The 21236-nt window shown below is 44.9% G+C and overlaps 1 pseudogene; it reads right to left on the bottom strand.

Moving 5' to 3' along the window:
* Positions 1 to 21236, bottom strand: part of LOC112251664 — a 78690-nt pseudogene extending 57454 nt beyond the window's left edge.

Below are 21236 nucleotides of genomic sequence, written 5' to 3'. Positions count from 1 at the left end.
ACAGGAAAGCATACAGTCCATCTTTAGGCCAGTGGGTCTCAGAGGAGAAACAGTTTGAGATAAAAATGGATGTTAAAGTAACTATCAATTGTTTCCATATTTCTATGAAATACCAATATTTAATTAAAATATGAGTGAAATATGGTAATTGAGTATGTTGAAAACAAAAGAATGATGTGGGCAGATAATGGTCATTAAAAATATGAATGTGAGTAGACCGTTGATTGGCCAGCTCAGCCAGTGAGCCAACATGACATCTTGTTCTATAATGAAATAGCAAACATTTTTGAAAACAGTCTGAGATACAAGTTTGAGGTGGGGATTTAGGAGTATTTTTTTTTTTCTTCCAATTTATGCTTTGGCCAGAAATACGAGTATAGGATGAGACAAGAACATTATCTGGGTATGAGTTAAGAGAATATGAACTTTTAAAAAGTGTGTTTTTTTTTTTTTTACTGGACAGTTACAATGAGTGCCAGACATTTTAAAACATCATAATTGATTAAGGTGACTGTATTAAAACCATAGAAGTACATATTATCCCAAATTGAATAGGACTTCTGACACACCATAGGCTTCTTGAAGTCGTTGGGCTTAATGCAGCGTATGAAGTAGGGCTGGCAGGCGGTCAAGGTCTTCATCAGGGCGTCTAGGGACTGACGGAACTGGCCGCTCAACGTAGGAGCACGCTTCTTAGCATCAACCGTTTGCTGCTGTAGAGAAAGAAAGAGAGTGAAATATATCAAGACAGAAATATAAATACATATACAGTATACAGAATACACAGTACCAGTCAAAAGTTTGGAGACACCTACTCATTCCAGGGTTTTTCTTTATTTTTTACTATTTTCTACATTGTAGAATAATAGTGATGACATCACAACTATGAAATAACACATATAGAATCATGTAGTAACCAAAAAAAAAGTGTTGAACAAATCAAAATATATTTTAGATTTAAGATTCTTCAAAGTAGCCACCCTTTGCCTTGATGACAGCTTTGCACACTCTTGGCATTCTCTCAACCAGCTTCATGAGGTAGTCACCTGGAATGCATTACAATTAACAGGTGTGCCTTGTTAGAAGTTCATTTGTGGAATTTCTTTCCTTCTTAATGTGTTTGAGCCAATCAGTTGTGTTGTGACAAGGTAGGGGTGGTATAATGAGGATAGCCCTATTTGGTAAAAGTCCATATTATGGCTAGAACAGCTCAAACAAGGAAAGAGAAATGACAGTCCATTATTCCTTTAAAACATAAAGGTCAGTCAATACGGAACATTTCAAGAACTTTTAAAGTTTCTTCAAGTGCAGTCGCAAAAACCATCCAGCGCTATGATGAAACTGGCTCTCATGAGGACCGCCACAGGAAAGGAAGACCCAGAGTTACCTCTGATGCAGAGGATAAGATCATTAGAGTTAACTAACTGCACCTCAGATTGCAGCCCAAATAAATTCTTCACTGAGTTCAAGTAAAAGATACATCTCAACATCAGCTGTTCAGAGGAGACTGTGTGAATCAGGTCTTCATTTATTTTTATTTATTTAACTAGGCAAGTCAGTTAAGAACAAATTCTTATTTTCAATGACAGCCTAGGAACAGTGGGTTAACTGCCTGTTCAGGGGCAAAACGACAGATCTGTACCTTGTCAGCTCGGGGGTTTGAACTTGCAACCTGCCGGTTACTAGTCCAACGCTCTAACCACTAGGCTACGCTAGTGGTTGGTCGAATTGCTGCAAAGAAACGACTACCGAAGGACACCAGTAAGAAGAAGAGATTTGCTTGGGCCAACAAACACGTGCAATGGACATTAGTCTGATTGGTCTGATGAGTCTACATTTGATATTTCTGGTTCCAACTGTCGTGTCTTTGGGAGACGCAGAATAGGTGAACGTGAAGCATGGAGGTGGTGGTGTGATGGCGTGGGGTTGCTTTGCTGGTGACACTGTCTGTGATTTATTTAGAATTCAAGGCACACTTAACCAGCATGACTACCACAGCATTCTGCAGCGATACGCCATCCAATCTGGTTTGCACTTAGAGGGACTATCATCTGTGTAAGGGCTAGTTGACCAAGAAAGAGAGTGATGGAGTGCTTGATCAGATGACCTGGCCTCCACAATCACCTGGCCTCAACCCAATTGAGATGGTTTGGGATGAGTTGGACAGCAGAGTAAAGGAAAAGCAGACAACAAGTGCTCAGCATATGTGGGATTTCCTTCAAGACTGTTGGAAAAGCATTCCAGGTGAAGCTGGTTGAGAGAATGCCAAGAGTGTGAAATGTTGTCATCAAGGCAAAGGGAGTCTACTTTGAAGAATCTAAAATATATCATTATTTGTTTAGCACTTTTTTGGTTACTACAAGAGAGAGAGAGAAAAACAGAGAGACAGCAACAGAGAGACCGAGACAGAGAGACAGAGAGACCGAGACAGAGAAACAGAGAGACAGAGAGAGACAGAGAAACAGAGAGACAGCAACAGAGAGACAGAGAGAGAGAGAGACAGAGACCGAGACAGAGAGACAGAGAAAGACAGAGAGACAGCAACAGAGAGACCGAGACAGAGAGACAAGAGAGAGAGAGAGACAGAGACCGAGAGAGACAGAGAACGAGACAGAGAGACAGCAACAGAGAGACCGAGACAGAGAGACAGAGAGAGTGTATCTATTCTTATGCTACTGTATCTGAGTGACTCTAAAATGTAGCTATTTTAAAGCACATTTCCAGCAATTCTACATGTTTTACCTCGAGGCTGAGATTCTAAATATGTTTTACAGTTTAAAAGCAAATTTCCTGCAGTTCAACACATGATGCCATGTTCTTATGCTACTGTATCCGAGTGACTCAAACATGGAATAAAATCAATGGGTCATGTCATGACATTTGGGGAATTTTTGATTCTCCCTGACTGTCTAGTTTTCACTTTGGGGATTGTTAATATATATATATATATATATATTTCCATGATCCTTTCTACATATTCTATAACTGGTTTTAATAGTTTAAACACTGAAAAGATTCGATATAGAGGAACCAATGAAGCTGCTTTGACCGCTGGGTATCTGTGTTATATTGATTCTGCTCCAGGGGTTTCCTAGGCCTCTTTCCACGGGGTTCCCAGGGTTCCACTTACCCGTAGAGAGTTCTTGGGCGTGATGGTCATCTTGGGGTTGGCGCTGGCTATCTCGCCATTGGAGGAGAGCTCGTTTTGGAATGCCTGCTTTAGCATCTTATTGGACGATTTCTCCACCAGTTGGATGAGGTCAGTGCTCAGAGCATCTCTGTTCTTCTCAAGGAAACCTAAATAACAACATGAGACTATACTAGTGCTTGTCCCAAATGGCACCCTATTCCCTACATAGTGCACTACTTTTAACCAGGGCAAATAGGGAATAGGGTGCCATCTTGGGACGCAGATTACATTATACAGACTTTATAATGATTATATCAAACACAAATAGTGGGCAGGTTGAAATAAGTCAAGTGGATCTCAATCCAACACAGGTACAAACTCTGTCATTACAGTTTAGAGTCTAGCAATACGATGTTTGCGTCTTTGAATAATCTTTTGGGATACCTTTTGAATCGTAGTGGACCACCCCGGCGAAATGCTGGATTCCAAACTGGGTGTCATGGTTGTTTTTAGGGGGAACGTAGACATCGCCCTTCCCATGTACCTGGTTCATCTTGTTGATCATGGTAGTATCTGTACCCTAAACAGACAGACAGACAGACAGACAGACAGACAGACAGACAGACAGACAGACAGACAGACAGACAGACAGACAGACAGACAGACAGACAGACAGACAGACAGACAGACAGACAGACAGACAGACAGACAGACAGACAGACAGACAGACAGACAGAGACAGAGACAGACAGACACAGAGACAGACAGACACACAGACAGACAGACAGACAGACAGACAGACAGACAGACAGACAGACAGACAGACAGACAGACAGACAGACAGACAGACAGACAGACAGACAGACAGACAGACAGACAGACAGACAGACAGACAGAGACAGACAGACAGACAGAGACAGACACAGACAGACAGACAGACACAGACAGACAGACAGACAGACAGACACACAGACAGACAGACAGACAGACAGACAGACAGACAGAGACAGACACAGACACAGAGACAGACAGACAGACAGACAGACAGACAGACAGACAGACAGACAGACAGACAGACAGACAGACAGACAGACACACAGACAGACAGAGACAGAGACAGACAGAGACAGAGACAGACATAGACAGAGACAGACACACAGACAGACAGACACACAGACACAACAGAACAAAGAACCCGAAGCGTTAGGACCTTTCCACTTGTCCGAGCCAGAACGGCCCATAGCGTAAGAGACTACTTCTTGTTTCTGTAGCTTGAGGCAGCTTGATGTACACGAACATCACCTAGACAGGACGCTAGTTTATCACAGGGCCTCACTCTGGATGTTGCTTGCACTTTAGAGCCTTGGTTCTCTTCCCTGGCCTATCCACAGGGGCTATTCAGGAAGACCTAATAACATACATAGGCCTTATAATCAGTTGCACACGACGTGGGTGCTTCAGAGCACAGTGTAATTGGGGAACGGCAACCAAAAAAAGTAGTTTAAGTGTCACTCAATTAATTTGCATCACAAATGGCACCCTATTCCGTACATAGTAATATAGTTGTGCACTATGTAGGGAATATGGAGCCATAGGGTCCTGGTCTATAGTAGTGCACTATATAGGGAATATGGAGCCATAGGGTCCTGGTCTAAAGTAGTGCACTATATAGGGAATATGGAGCCATAGGGTCCTGGTCTAAAGTAGTGCACTATATAGGGAATAGGGCACCATTTGGAGCCATTTGAGACGTGATCTTAAAGTGCAAGGCGGAGGCTAGGTACCTTGGGGAAGTTGCTCTCCTCGTCGATAAGTGCCAGGATGTTAAGAGACTTGTTGGCCAGCACGTCCAGTGTTCTCTGGTTGTCGTTGTATTCGATGTGCTTCCAGACGATGTTCTCGCGGGCATACTCGTCCTGCTCCAGCTTGAAGACATGCTTCACAAAGAACTGCTGCAGCTGCTCGTTGGCGAAGTTGATGCACAGCTGCTCAAAACTGTAACGAAACGAGCGAATGACCCACACAATAATCAAAAGATTGGTTCGACACACTTTAGCACGATGACTAAAGTCAAAGGCTGACTGACGTTAGGGAGATTAAAGTCGGAAACTGACAGCTGTGCTGCACGGGTTGCAAAATAGTTGGGAAGAGATTTTCAATGTACCGATTCCATGGCACATGGTTTATGAACCGATATGCAAAACAACGCCGGATTCAAAACTTAGAATTTTTACAAAATTCTTGCAACCAATAGAATGTTATATATATATATATATATGGGGGGGATACGACCATCCCAGCTCTGCAGATTCAGCTGCAAAGAGACAGAGTCATTAGATCATTTGTTTTGGTATTGTCCAGATGTAGCTTGTTTTTGGTCACAGGTTCAGGAATGGTTGGAGAATGTAACATTTACCTGGAGCTAACGCTGCAGACAGCACTACTGGGTGATTTGAAAAGCCATAGTCAATCAATTAATCAATAATATAATAATACTTTTAGCAAAAAAAATGTATCTCTAATTTACAATCTGTAGAAACTATGAGAATAGAAAGGTTCAGAACTTTAGTGAAACATCACAGCACAGTTGAAAGATATAAGGCAAATAGGAATCAAAACTGGATGGTGTTCAGAGATAGATGGAGTTGAGCTGAAGGGTGTTCAGAGATAGATGGGAGGAGTTGAGCTGAAGGGTGCTCAGAGATAGATGGGAGGAGTTGAGCTGAGGGGTGTTCAGAGATAGATGGGAGGAGTTGAGCTGAAGGGTGCTCAGAGATAGATGGGAGGAGTTGAGCTGAGGGGTGTTCAGAGATAGATGGGAGGAGTCGAGCAGAAGGGTGTTCAGAGATAGATGGGAGGAGTCGAGCAGAAGGGTGTTCAGAGATAGATGGGAGGAGTCAGAGATAGATGGGCTGAGGGGTGTTCAGAGATAGATGGGAGGAGCAGAAGGGTGTTCAGAGATAGCAGAAGGGGTGTTCAGAGATAGATGGGAGGAGTTGAGCTGAGGGTGTTCAGAGATAGATGGGAGGAGGGGTGTTCAGAGATAGCAGCAGAAGGATGTTCAGAGATAGATGGGAGGAGTTGAGCTGAATGGTGTTCAGAGATAGATGGGAGGAGTCGAGCAGAAGGGTGTTCAGAGATAGATGGGAGGAGTTGAGCTGAATGGTGTTCAGAGATAGATGGGAGGAGTTGAGCTGAATGGTGTTCAGAGATAGATGGGAGGAGTCGAGCAGAAGGGTGTTCAGAGATAGATGGGAGGAGTTGAGCTGAATGGTGTTCAGAGATAGATGGGAGGAGTTGAGCTGAATGGTGTTCAGAGATAGATGGGAGGAATTGAGCTGAAGGGTGTTCAGAGATAGATGGGAGGAGTTGAGGGTAGCTAAAGGATGGGACTGGATGGTGTTCAGAGATAGATGGGAGGGGTTGAGGGTAGCTGACAGATGGGACTGGATGGGATTTAGAGATAGATGGGAGGGGTTGATGGTAGCTGAAGGATAGGACTGGATGGTGTTCAGAGATAGATGGGAGGGGTTGGGGTTGAGGATGGGACTAGATTTAGAGATAGATGGGATGATGGACTGGATGGGACTTTAGAGATAGATGGGAGGGGTTGAGGATAGCTGAAGGATGGGACTGGATGATGTTCAGAGATAGATGGGAGGGGTTGAGGGTAGCTGAAGGATGGGACTGGATGGGATTCAGAGATAGATGGGAGGGGTTGATGGTAGCTGAAGGATGGGATTAAAAACAAATAAAATATATCTATTGTAAAATACATTGTGTCAATTTTTTCAAGAAAACCTGGGAATTTTTTTCAAAAGTTAATGAAATTTTGCAACCCTAATTCCACCTGTGGGAATGAATGAATTATTTTGTGACGGTACAGACCTGTTTTTGTTGAAGTTCTCGAAGCCAAAGATGTCCAGCAGACCGATAGACTGTCTGACGTATGTAGTGTCCTCAGGAGGAGACTTGAACACAGCCTTGTTGATCTTCCCCACCACCCAGACAAACAGCCTACCATAGATGGCCTGGTGGAATACAGAGCAACAGAGCATAATACTAGCAAACATTATCATACTGTCCTATTTGTATTGTACATTATCATACATTATCTTAGAGACATAATTATATTCTTGACAAGCATCAAAGATGATAACGTTTATATTTTTAACTAATGACTAAAAAGGTTCACAAAGAAGAGCGTCTGATTTAAACTCCACATATATTATGATCTTAGTAGTAGCACATGCAGTCCCCTAGCCTGGTCACAGGTCTGTTTGTGCTGTCCTGTCAACTCCTATGGTCATTACCTAGCCTGGTCCCAGATGTGTTTGTGTTGTCTTGTCAACTCCTATGGTCATTACCTAGCCTGGTCACAGGTCTGTTTGTGTTGTCTTGTCAACTCCTATGGTCATTACCTAGCCTGGTCACAGGTCTGTTTGTGTTGTCTTGTCAACTCCTATGGTCATTACCTAGCCTGGTCACAGGTCTGTTTGTGTTGACTTGTCAACTCCTATGGTCATTACCTAGCCTGGTCACAGGTCTGTTTGCGTTGTCTTGTCAACTCCTATGGTCATTACCTAGCCTGGTCACAGGTCTGTTTGTGTTGACTTGTCAACTCCTATGTTCATTACCTAGCCTGGTCCCAGATCAGTTTGTGCTGTCTTGTCATTGTCACTCAATTTGGCAAGACAAGAAGTGGTACCAGCCTCACCTTGACAAATGCGTCTTTGCCGTCCATGGCCTGGGCTGAGGTGAGAGGTTTGGCCACACTCTCCCTGGAGGTCATGAAGGAACGCTGGGTCAGACTCTTCTCCAGGGCCTTGGGGTCCACCTGAACCACACACAGAGAGGGACATTTCAGAGGTCAGTGACATGTTAGTCTGGAGCTAACAGATATCACACCATATTCTTGTGTAACCTGTCGTATTCCTGAGAACCGAAAGCAGTTTCCGGGGTACGGAGACATCTAGGACGTCTGGGATTGAGGATAGTGACAGGCTGGCATTGAGGCTAGTGACAGGCTGGCATTGAGGCTAGTGACAGGCTGGGATTGAGGCTAGTGACAAGCTGGGATTGAGGCTAGTGACAGGCTGGGATTGAGGCCTGTGACAGGCTGGGATTGAGGCTAGTGACAAGCTGGGATTGAGGCTAGTGACAGGCTGGGATTGAGGCTAGTGACAGGCTGGGATTGAGGCTAGTGACAGGCTGGGATTGAGGCTAGTGACAGGCTGGGATTGAGGCTAGTGACAGGCTGGGATTGAGACTAGTGACAGGCTGGGATTGAGGCTAGTGACAGGCTGGGATTGAGACTAGTGACAGGCTGGGATTGAGACTAGTGACAGGCTGGGATTGAGGCTAGTGACAGGCTGGGATTGAGACTAGTGGCAGGCTGGGATTGAGACTAGTGACAGGCTGGGATTGAGGCTAGTGACAGGCTGGGATTGAGGCTGGGAGGCTGGGATTGAGACTAGTGACAGGCTGGGATTGACTAGTGACAGGCTGGGATTGAGGCTAGTGACAGGCTGGGATTGAGACTAGTGACAGGCTGGGATTGAGACTAGTGACAGGCTGGGATTGAGGCTAGTGACAGGCTGGGATTGAGACTAGTGACAGGCTGGGATTGAGACTAGTGACAGGCTGGGATTGAGACTAGTGACAGGCTGGGATTGAGACTAGTGACAGGCTGGGATTGAGACTAGTGACAGGCTGGGAGGCTAGTGACAGGCTGGGATTGAGACTAGTGACAGGCTGGGATTGAGACTAGTGACAGGCTGGGATTGAGGCTAGTGACAGGCTGGGATTGAGACTAGTGGCAGGCTGGGATTGAGGCTAGTGACAGGCTGGGATTGAGACTAGTGACAGGCTGGGATTGAGACTAGTGGCAGGCTGGGATTGAGACTAGTGACAGGCTGGGATTGGGAGTGACAGGCTGGGATTGAGGCTAGTGACAGGCTGGGATTGAGGCTAGTGACAGGCTGGGATTGAGACTAGTGACAGGCTGGGATTGAGGCTAGTGACAGGCTGGGATTGAGACTAGTGACAGGCTGGGATTGAGGCTAGTGACAGGCTGGGATTGAGACTAGTGACAGGCTGGGATTGAGACTAGTGACAGGCTGGGATTGAGACTAGTGACAGGCTGGGATTGAGACTAGTGACTGGCTGGGATTGAGGCTAGTGACAGGCTCACCTCCAGAAGTTTGACTGCCATGTTGAAATGATGTGACGTCATGACATCACAGCTCTCCAGATTATTCAAAATGGTGGCTGGAAGGATCAAAGATATGGAATTCAGTTACAGTAGGTACTTCCATGGCCCATTGACATGCAAAAAAATGTCTTCCTCCCCAACAGCCCCAAACCATGGCTCTATCTCAACTTGTCTTTCCATGATTCCTCACATCCTGTTTTTATCACCTCCTTCTATACCTTATTATAGTAGTGGGTCCAAGAAGAGATGAGGGATAGGGGTAAAGTCCCAATACTAGACCAGGAGAGAGGGGTTGGGGTAAAGTCCCAATACTAGACCAGGAGAGAGGGGTTGGGGTAAAGTCCCAGTCCTATACCAGGAGAGGGGTTGGGGTAAAGTCCCAGTACTAGACCAGGAGAGAGGGGTTGGGGTAAAGTCCCAATACTAGACCAGGATAGAGGGGTTAGGGTAAAGTCCCAATCCTAGACCAGGAGAGAGGGGTTGGGGTAAAGTCCCAGTCCTAGAGCAGGAGAGAGGGGTTAGGGTAAAGTCCCAATACTAGACCAGGAGAGAGGGGTTGGGGTAAAGTCCCAATACTAGACCAGGAGAGAGGGGTTAGGGTAAAGTCCCAATACTAGACCAGTATAGAGGGGTAAGGGTAAAGTCCCAGTCCTATACCAGGAGAGAGGGATAGGGGTAAAGTCCCAGTCCTAGACCAGGAGAGAGGGGTTGGGGTAAAGTCCCAATCCTAGACCAGGATAGAGGGGTTAGGGTAAAGTCCCAATCCTATACCAGGAGAGAGGGGCTGGGGTAAAGTCCCAATCCTATACCAGGAGAGAGGGGCTAGGGTAAAGTCCCAATCCTAGACCAGGAGAGAGGGGTTAGGGTAAGGTCCCAATCCTAGACCAGGATAGAGGGGTTGGGGTAAAGTCCCAATCCTAGACCAGGAGAGAGGGGTTAGGGTAAAGTCCCAATCCTAGACCAGGAGAGAGGGGTTAGGGTAAAGTCCCAATCCTAGACCAGGAGAGAGGGGTAAGGGTAAAGTCCCAATCCTAGACCAGGAGAGAGGGGTTAGGGTAAAGTCCCAATCCTAGACCAGGAGAGAGGGGTTAGGGTAAAGTCCCAATCCTAGACCAGGAGAGAGGGGTTGGGGTAAAGTCCCAATCCTAGACCAGGATAGAGGGGTTAGGGTAAAGTCCCAATCCTAGACCAGGAGCGAGGGGTTGGGGTAAAGTCCCAATCCTAGACCAGGATAAAGGGGTTAGGGTAAAGTCCCAATCCTAGACCAGGAGAGAGGGGTTGGGGTAAAGTCCCAGACCTAGGGCAGGAGAGAGGGGTTGGGGTAAAGTCCCAATCCTAGACCAGGATAGAGGGGTTAGGGTAAAGTCCCAATCCTAGGGCAGGAGATGCAAGGAATAGGGTGAATGGAGCAAAATTATAAAACCCTCCCTGATCCTGACCTTCAGACATATAAACCTCTCCTCCCTGATCCTGACCTTCAGACATATAAACCTCTCCTCCCTGATCCTGACCTTCAAAGATATAAACCTCTCCTCTCCTCCCTGATCCTGACCTTCAAAGATATAAACCTCTCCTCCCTGATCCTGACCTTCAGACATATAAACCTCTCCTCCCTGATCCTGACCTTCAGACATATAAACCTCTCCTCTCCTCCCTGATCCTGACCTTCAGACATATAACCCTCTCCTCCCTGATCCTGACCTTCAGACATATAAACCTCTCCTCTCCTCCCTGATCCTGACCTTCAGACATATAAACCTCTCCTCTCCTCTCCTCCCTGATCCTGATCTTCAAAGATATAAACCTCTCCTCCCTGATCCTGATCTTCAAAGATATAAACCTCTCCTCCCATCCTGACCTTCAAACATATAAACCTCTCCTCCCTGATCCTGACCTTCAAAGATATAAACCCTCCTCACTGATCCTGACCTTCAAAGATATAAACCTCTCCTCCCTGATCCTGACCTTCAGACATATAAACCTCTCCTCCCTGATCCTGACCTTCAAAGATATAAACCTCTCCTCACTGATCCTGACCTTCAAAGATATAAACCTCTCCTCCCTGATCCTGACCTTCAAACATATAAACCTCTCCTCCCTGATCCTGACCTTCAAAGATATAAACCTCTCCTCACTGATCCTGACCTTCAAAGATATAAACCTCTCCTCCCTGATCCTGACCTTCAGACATATAAACCTCTCCTCCCTGATCCTGACCTTCAAACATATAAACCTCTCCTCACTGATCCTGACCTTCAAAGATATAAACCTCTCCTCCCTGATCCTGACCTTCAAAGATATAAACCTCTCCTCCCTGATCCTGACCTTCAGACATATAAACCTCTCCTCCCTGATCCTGACCTTCAGACATATAAACCTCTCCTCCCTCCCTGATCCTGACCTTCAGACATATAACCCTCTCCTCCCTGATCCTGACCTTCAGACATATAAACCTCTCTCTCCTCCCTGATCCTGACCTTCAGACATATAAACCTCTCCTCTCCTCCCTGATCCTGATCTTCAAAGATATAAACCTCTCCTCCCTGATCCTGATCTTCAAACATATAAACCTCTCCTCCCTGATCCTGACCTTCAAAGATATAAACCTCTCCTCCCTGATCCTGACCTTCAGACATATAAACCTCTCCTCCCTGATCCTGACCTTCAGACATATAAACCTCTCCTTCCCGATCCTGTCTTTCAAACATATAAACCTCTCCTCTCCTCCCTGATCCTGACCTTCAGACATATAAACCTCTCCTCTCTGATCGTGTCTTTCAAACAAACCTCTGACCTTCAAAGTGGACGTTTCCTAGGTGCAGAATGGCGGCCAGCAGTTTGTTGATCTCCCAGGAGTCATTCTCAGAGAACATCAGGATTTTCATGGCCGAGCGGAAGTGGGTGTACTCCTTAATGTCATCACGCCCATCGCAACTGGTGCAGTTACCCTGACAACGCAGAACGACAACAACCAGGCTCAGAACAAGGATGATACTGATGCATCTTGGACCTGGTCCCCATTTACATCAATGAACAATTATCCAACTCATACAGAAACACTGACAGCACTGTTCATTTTTATTTAATCTTTATTTATTTTTTGGTGTGAATTTTACCCCCTTTTTCTCCCCAATTTCGTGGTATCCAATTGTTTTAGTCGCTACTATCTTGTCTCATCGCTATAACTCCCGTACGGGCTCAGGAGAGACGAAGGTTGAAAGTCATGCGTCCTCCGATACACAACCCAACCAAGCTGCTTCTTAACACAGCGTGCCTCCAACCCGGAAGCCAGCCGCACCAATGTGTCGGAGGAAACACCGTGCCTGACGACCTAGGCCAATTGTGCGTCGCCCCACAGACCTCCCGGTCGCGGCCAGTTACGACAGAGCCTGGGCGCGAACCCAGAGTCTCTGATGGCACAGCTGGCGCTGCCAGGGAGGCCTTCATTTAATCTTTATTTGACTAGCCATGAGGGATTTATGTTTATTCCATTCCAGGTTTTCTATCCCAGGTGTTGGTAGTAGTACCAATGAGGTCCATAAACACAATACATGTAAATACAAACTATTAGCATATACACTGAGTATACCAAACATTAAGAACACCTTCCTAATATTGTGCTGTCCCATGTTGACTCCAATGCTTCCCACAGTTGTGTCAAGTTGGCTGGATGTCCTTTGGGTGGTGGACCATTGTTGATACACACGGGGAAACTGTTGTGCGTGGAAAAACCCAGCAGCGTTGCAGTTCTTGACACAAACTGGTACACCTGGCACATACTAACATACCCCCGTTTAAAGGCACTTCAATCTTTTGTCTTGCTCATTCACCCTCTGAATGGCACACACACACAATCCATGTCTCAATTGTCCTGAGGCTTTAAAAATCCTTCTTTAACACGTCTCCTCCCCTTCACCTCCACTGATTGAAGTGGATTTAACAAGTGCCATCAATAAGGAATCATAGCTTCACCTGGATTCACCTGGTCAGTCTGTGTCATGGAAAGAGCAGGTGTTCATAATGTTTTGTCCACTCTGTGTATATGTCTGTGTTGTTACCATGGTGAGGTAGTTGTACTCGGAGGCGTTGCCTAGAGACAGGATCTTCTTCTGTTCAGCTGGCATCCCCATCAACATACAGTAGAAGATGTGGTAGTTCCTCTCCTCAGGGGCCTGATAAACAAACACAATCTCAACACACAGAACACACTACCTCTCCTCAGGGGCCTGACAAACAAACACAATCTCAACACACAGAACACACTACCTCTCTTCAGGGGCCTGACAAACAAACACCCCTTTAATTGTCACACCCCTTTAATTGTCACAACCCTTTAATTGTCACACCCCTTTAATTGTCACACCCCTTTAATTGTCACACCTCTTTAATTGTAACACCCCTTTAATTGTCACACCCCTTTAATTGTCACACCCCTTTAATTGTAACACCCCTTTAATTGTCACACCCCTTTAATTGTCACACCCCTTTAATTGTAACACCCCTTTAATTTAATTGTCACACCTCTTTAATTGTCACACCCCTTTAATTGTCACACCCCTTTAATTGTCACACCCCTTTAATTGTCACACCTCTTTAATTGTCACACCCCTTTAATTGTCACACACCCTTTAATTGTCACACCCCTTTAATTGTCACACCCTTTAATTGTCACACCTCTTTAATTGTCACACCCCTTTAATTGTCACACCTCTTTAATTGTCACACCCCTTTAATTGTCACACCCTTTAATTGTCACACCCTTTAATTGTCACACCCCTTTAATTGTCACACCCCTTTAATTGTCACACCCCTTTAATTGTCACACCTCTTTAATTGTCACACCTCTTTAATTGTCACACCCCTTTAATTGTCACACCCCTTTAATCTTTAATTGTCACACCCTTTAATTGTCACACCCCTTTAATTGTCACACCTCTTTAATTGTCACACCTCTTTAATTGTCACACCCCTTTAATTGTCACACCCCTTTAATTGTCACACCCCTTTAATGTAAATGTATGTATGGATGTAAATCCATGTCTCCTACCTGTCTGCAGACGCGAGACTTCTCCAAGAGGTACTGTTCTATCTTAGCCCCTTCGATGGCCCCGCCCTTAGTGAAGTTAATGTCTATGTACTTCCCGAAACGACTGGAGTTGTCATTGCGGATGGTTTTGGCATTACCAAAGGCTGAAAGAATAGCCGAAGTTAAAATATGTTTGTAAGGTAGTGAAAAAAAATTAATAAAAATGTCATTATAAAGGGACCACAGGTCCACAGGGAGAACAGATTGAAATCACATTCATTGATTATTCTGGTGAAAGAAGATCCAAGCCTGATGAACGCATGAATCAATCAATCAATCAATCAAATCAATGCTCTTTACGCCCCAAAGCCTTTACCCTCCAGTATAGGGTTAGCCTCCAGAATCTGTTGTTCTATCCAGGAGTGTTGTCCACTGACAGCAGCTAGGAACTGCAGCATTAACTTGGTGCTCTCGGTCTTTCCTGCTCCAGACTCGCCACTGAAACACACAGGGAACATTGTTTTTTTTAAAGGCTATACAATCTAAATGTACTCTTCTAGTTGTATGGTCCTGATTTTTCAAACCTAGTTACCCCCCCAAACACACAGGGAACATTGTTTTTTTAAAGGCTATACAATCTAAATGTACTCTTCTAGTTGATTTTATCATGGTGTATGGTCCTGATTTTTCAAACCTAGTTACTCCCCCAAACACACAAGGAACATTGTATAGCCTTTAAAAAAAAAACAATGTTCCCTGTGTGTTTGGGGGGAGTAACTAGGTTTGAAAAATCAGGACCATACACCATGATAAAATCAACTAGAAGAGTACATTTAGATTGTATAGCCTTTAAAAAAAAGAGTACATCTAGAAGAGTACATCTAAATGTACTCTTCTAGTTGTATGGTCCTGATTTTTCAAACCTAGTTACTCCCCCCCAAACACACAGGGAACATTGTTTTTTTTAAAGGCTATACAATCTAAATGTACTCTTCTAGTTGTATGGTCCTGATTTTTCAAACCTAGTTACTCCCCCAAACACACAGGGGCAAAAAATGTGTTGAATCAAAAAGTTGTTTCCACCAAAGAAAATCAATATGATGACGTTTGAATCAATGTTGAAAACTGATTGCATTTTTAAATTTTATTTAAAAGTCCTCAATGTTGTTTTCAGTGTCGACCCGTCATTCTCAACGACCTGGTTAAATTCAGGGCAGGTGGGGCAGATTATAAATATGTATTTTTTTTTTTTGTGGGGGGCCTTTATTGCATGTTATTTTTGGCATACGTGTCACATATCAGTTTACAAACAATGTAAACAAATATATACACGTCATTGAGTTAATGAAGCTGCATACAAACATGGTTTTCTTGAGTGAGGCAGTTCTGTTGGGACACTAACAGTTTGTCACCGTTACAGAGCAATTCATGTGTTGTTTAGTGGCTTTGCTGACTTGCATCCTGTTGTTGTTGTTGTTATCTTCCCCCAACAAGACGTGCTAAAACCGCCACGGGTTGTTGTAAGGCTACATTTGGACCTAAACCCAATGACATGTTACGTGTTTTTGTTATTGATTTCACGTTGAAATCAAGTTAGTTGACAACTCCTCCAAATCTAGTTGGACTAACCACCACCAAATCTAGGTGGACTAACCACCACCAAATCTAGGTGGACTAACCACCACCAAATCTAGTTGAACTGATGTATGTATACAACCTCCTGGCCCTCCCCCCTCCCTCTCCTCCCCCTCTCACCCCTCCCTTCCTCTCCTCCCTCTCCCCCTCTCACCCCCTCTCATACCTCTCCTCCCCCTCTCACCCCTCCCTCCCCTTTCCTCCCCCCTTCCTTCCTCCCTCTCCCTCCTCTCCTCCCTCCCTCCTTCCCCCCCCTCCCTCTCCTCCTCCCCTTCCTCCCTCTCCCTCCTCTCTCCCTCTCCCCCCCTCCCCCTTCCTCCCCCTCCCTCCCTCCCCTCCCCCTCCCTCCCTCTCCCCCCGCTCCGACCTGATGACACAGCACTGGTCCTTCTTGTTGCGTCTCATGTTGAAGAAGCAGCTGTCTGCGATGGCGAACACGTGTGGCGGCAGCTCTCCCAGCCGGCGGTCCGTGTACAGATGCACCTGCTCTGTAGTATAGAGAGGCAGCAGCTGGTACGGGTTCACTGCCACCAGAATGGAGCCTGTGTAAGTCTAGACACAACACAGAGAACGTTGTGGCTGTCACACACGCAGTGGTACTGAGACGGGTGATGTGAGAGTGTGTGTGAGTGTCTGTTATGTGAGAATGAGAGAGACCTTATCCGTCAGAACGTGGCACTACTGATGAAAAGAGTGTGTGTCCAACAACACCATTCCATTAAAACAACATTCAGTAACGCTACAGTATAACCCTTAGTCTCGCTTGCCTAAGAAAGAGGCTATACAACCTCCTCCAGCCAGGACACAGCGCAGAGAAGCTACTCAGTCAAGGAAGTGTTTATGATTTATTGTCCAGATACCATGACAACCAGACAACCAATGGTTTGACATTTAAAGGCCCAGTGCAGTCAGAATTCCGTTTTATCTCATATTGTACAACAGCTTTTAAAAAAAATGTTTATCAGTGTTATTTCCTGACAGTTGCTGGTTGAAAATACAATCTACACTGGACCTTCTAATCAGCAGGTCTGCATGAGGGCGGGAGTCTCGGCTATCCATGGCGACGTCACCAGGCACTAAATTGACTCATTGACCAATAATATCGACAGTTCCAAACCTCTCTGCCAATAACAGCTAGTTTTTCCCCCTTCCCACTCAGACCATTCCCAGACAGTCCTAGCAAAAGTCTTGCTTGAAAAATAGTTTTTGTTGTGTTTGTTGCCCATTTCAATAGAAATCTATTACGGTAAAGTAAGAAATGATTTGATAATTGAAATAAAAACATTTGCATTGGGTCTTTTTTTTTATACCCAGTTATGATACTATAACCTACTATCTATAAAGGTTAGAAAGTCACTGCAATGGGTTTGGTGTTCAGAAGCCACATCACATTTCATGTTTTTAACGTTATATAAAATATCAAACCAAACATCGCCCCCTGTTTTCTATATTTCTATAACAAGTCCTGATTTATGAAAGCAAGCAGACAAACAGTGGTTTAGGGTGTTGTCAGCTTGGCAGGGGAACACTGGGACGTTCTCATTCGACACATAAGAGGAACATTAGTCTCTATGGAGACAAACACCAGTGTGATTATCCTAACTACAGGGCAAAGTCTATCTATCTGTCACAGACAGTGCATTCACTTCAGCCAGAGAGGAATACTGTGCTGAGCCTCCATTAGAGCCTAAACCACCAGTCATCATGAACAAACTAGTTATATATCATCTATTGTGAATGGGGTTCTTTTTAACCAAGAAGATGACAGTTCAGTCTTTGCATAATGTTTGATCACTTATGATCAGTGGTCTGACAATAAAAATATATGTGGTTCTACCTGACTCTACCTGACTCTACCTGACTCTACTAGACTCTACTAGACTCTACTAGACTCTACCTGGTTCTACCAGACTCTACCTGGTTCTACCAGACTCTACCCGGTTCTACCAGACTCTACCCGGTTCTACCAGACTCTACCAGACTCTGCCAGACTCTACCAGACTCTGCCTGGTTTAACCAAACTCTACCAGACTCTGCCAGACTCTGCCTGGTTCTACCAGACTCTACCCGACTCTACCTGGTTCTACCAGACTCTACCCGACTCTACCTGGTTCTACCAGACTCTACCCGACTCTACCTGGTTCTACCAGACTCTACCCGACTCTACATGACTCTACATGACTCTACCTGGTTCTACCAGACTCCACACAGTTCTACCCGACTCTACCTGGTTCTTACAGACTCTACCAGACTGTACCCGACTCTACCTGGTACTTACAGACTCTACCAGACTATACCCGACTCTACCTGGTTCTACCAGACTCTACCAGACTCTACCTGGTTCTACCAGACTCTACCTGGTTCTACCAAACTATACCTGCTTCTACCAAACTATACCTGCATCTACCAGACTCTACCTGGTTCTACCAGACTCCACATAGTTCTACCAGACTCTACCTGACTCTACCCGGTTCTACCCAGTTCTACCAGGTTCTACCAGATTCTACCCGGTTCTACCAGACTCTACCCGACTCTACCTGACTCTGCCTGGTTTAACCGAACTCTACCTGGTTCTACCAGACTCTACCCGGTTCTACCAGACTCTACATGACTCTACCAGACTCTACCAGGCTCTACCCGGCTCTACCCGACTCTACCTGACTCTGCCTGGTTTAACCGAACTCTACCAGACTCTACCAAACTCTACCAGACTCTACCTGGTTCTCCCTGGTTCTACCAGACTCTACCCAGTTCTACCCGACTCTACCTGACTCTGCCTGGTTTAACCGAACTCTACCAGACTCTACCAAACTCTACCAGACTCTACCTGGTTCTCCCTGGTTCTACCAGACTCTACCCGGTTCTACCAGACTCTACCCGGCTCTACCCGACTCTACCCGACTCTACCCGGTTTAACCGAACTCAACTGACTCTACCTGGTTCTACCTGACTTTACCTGGTTCTCCCTGGTTCTACCCGGCTCTACCCGGTTTAACCGAACTCTACCTGACTTTACCTGACTCTACCTGGTTCTACCTTTCACACATCTCCGCAACTTCCTTATCAGTTGTTATCAACAAAGACATCATTTGTACCATTTTGCACATCCCATTCCAAGCTGGTGGGGGCAATAATTGTTTTAAGAACTTAGTAAGGTGGATTACAGATGATATGAATAGGGACTAAATAATTGATATAGTACATGTATGTAATATACTAACATAGATGATCCCGTCCTTGTGTCGGACCAGGAGGTTCCTGAGGAGCCCGGCCTCGTTGAGGTCTCCCAGTCTGATCATGTCGTCCACTCCGTTAACAGACGTAGGGTGCATGGGCCGGAATCCATCCTCTTTCTTCTTGTTGATTTCATGCTCCTGCAACGATCAATGACACTATCACAATATATCACAATATCAGGAGAAATATTTCATTCTGAGGCCAAAGATTTCACAGACAAAAAAACCCCTAAAAAAACATCCAACTCTTCATTTCACTTTAAATAACCAATAAATAAATAAATGTCCTCATGAGAAGTTATTTTGTGGAGTGGTTCAAGACAAAATAGTAAACAGAAACCCCAACAAAAAGAGGACATTACACATAACAATATTTCACAAAAACATTCAGGTGTACAGGACAGGTACAGTACCTTCCAGTAGACAGTTAGGAGGTACAGGTAGGTATTGGACAGGTAACTAGGAACAGTACCTTCCAGTAGACAGTTAGGAGGTACAGGTAGGTATTGGACAGGTAACTAGGTACAGTACCTTCCAGTAGACAGTTAGGAGATACAGGTAGGTATTGGACAGGTAACTAGGTACAGTACCTTCCAGTAGACAGTTAGGAGGTACAGGTAGGTATTGGACAGGTAACTAGGTACCTTCCAGTAGACAGTTAGGAGATACAGGTAGGTATTGGACAGGTAACTAGGTACAGTACCTTCCAGTAGACAGTTAGGAGGTACAGGTAGGTATTGGACAGGTAACTAGGTACCTTCCAGTAGACAGTTAGGAGGTACAGGTAGGTATTGGACAGGTAACTAGGTACAGTACCTTCCAGTAGACAGTTAGGAGGTACAGGTAGGTATTGGACAGGTAACTAGGTACCTTCCAGTAGACAGGAGGTACAGGTAGGTATTGGACAGGTAACTAGGTACCTTCCAGTAGACAGTTAGGAGGTACAGGTAGGTATTGGACAGGTAACTAGGTACCTTCCAGTAGACAGTTAGGAGGTACAGGTAGGTATTGGACAGGTAACTAGGTACAGTACCTTTCCTTCATCATCGAAGAGCTGCAGCTTTCCAGTGTCGGTCAGCTTGACCTCAGCTCCGATGGCCACTCCCTGCCCGGAGTCTACCCACACCCATTCACCCTGGGGGGGAGGGGGGATGGACATAGTCAATACTAAGAATACTGGACTCCATACTGAGATAAAACTATGTAAAATTCACCTACACAGACATGCTATGAAAGACATTGCTTCAAATCCTTTTTAACTATTCTCCTGAAATAATGTTTAAATTCAGTCTGTGACATATTTTCTGTCAAAGGCAATGTTGAGGATAGATCCTGTTACTAATCATACAAGCAATAGGTATCTTACCTTCCTCAAAACCACCATGATTAAAAAATGTCTCGTCTCCAATCTATAGATTTAGAGAAAAAAAACACAGGTGTGTATGAATCCGTATTGTATGGAAAGTGGCCCTGGTCAAAATGTATTGCACTATCCTGGGAATAGTGTGACATTTTGGATACAGACAATATATCAGTGGTATAAAATGGCTGCCATGTCAGCCAAGACCACTCCCTTTTTACAGTAAAACAATATTGACACATTGTGACAGCTGATGGTTAAGGCCTTGTGATTCCTGCTCCAATAAATTGAATTTAAGTTTAGGTTTCACTGTCTCATATGAAATCAAATGATTCAATAGAATCTGAATCCCATTTAAATCCCATTAAGAATCAAATCCCATTTAAATCCCATTAAGAATCAAATCCCATTTAAATCCCATTAAGAATCAAATCCCATTTAAATCCCATTAAGTTAAGACAATTACGGTTCAAACCACCAACAATAGCAGCCCATGTCTTACCTGTAGAGGTTATATTGCTGTAGAGGTCTATTAGAAAGCTCTCCCTGGTCCTGTAGACAGTTCAGTCCTCAGCCACCGTTCAATTGTCTGTCCTGTCGAGTCCGTCCAAGAGAAATAAAAGAGACAGTACTGT

Source organism: Oncorhynchus tshawytscha, linkage group LG05, assembly GCF_018296145.1.
Source record: "Oncorhynchus tshawytscha isolate Ot180627B linkage group LG05, Otsh_v2.0, whole genome shotgun sequence".
Lineage (NCBI taxonomy): Eukaryota > Metazoa > Chordata > Actinopteri > Salmoniformes > Salmonidae > Oncorhynchus > Oncorhynchus tshawytscha.
The sequence above is the reverse complement of the archived record's forward strand: the minus strand, read 5'-3'. Positions and strand labels throughout refer to the sequence as shown.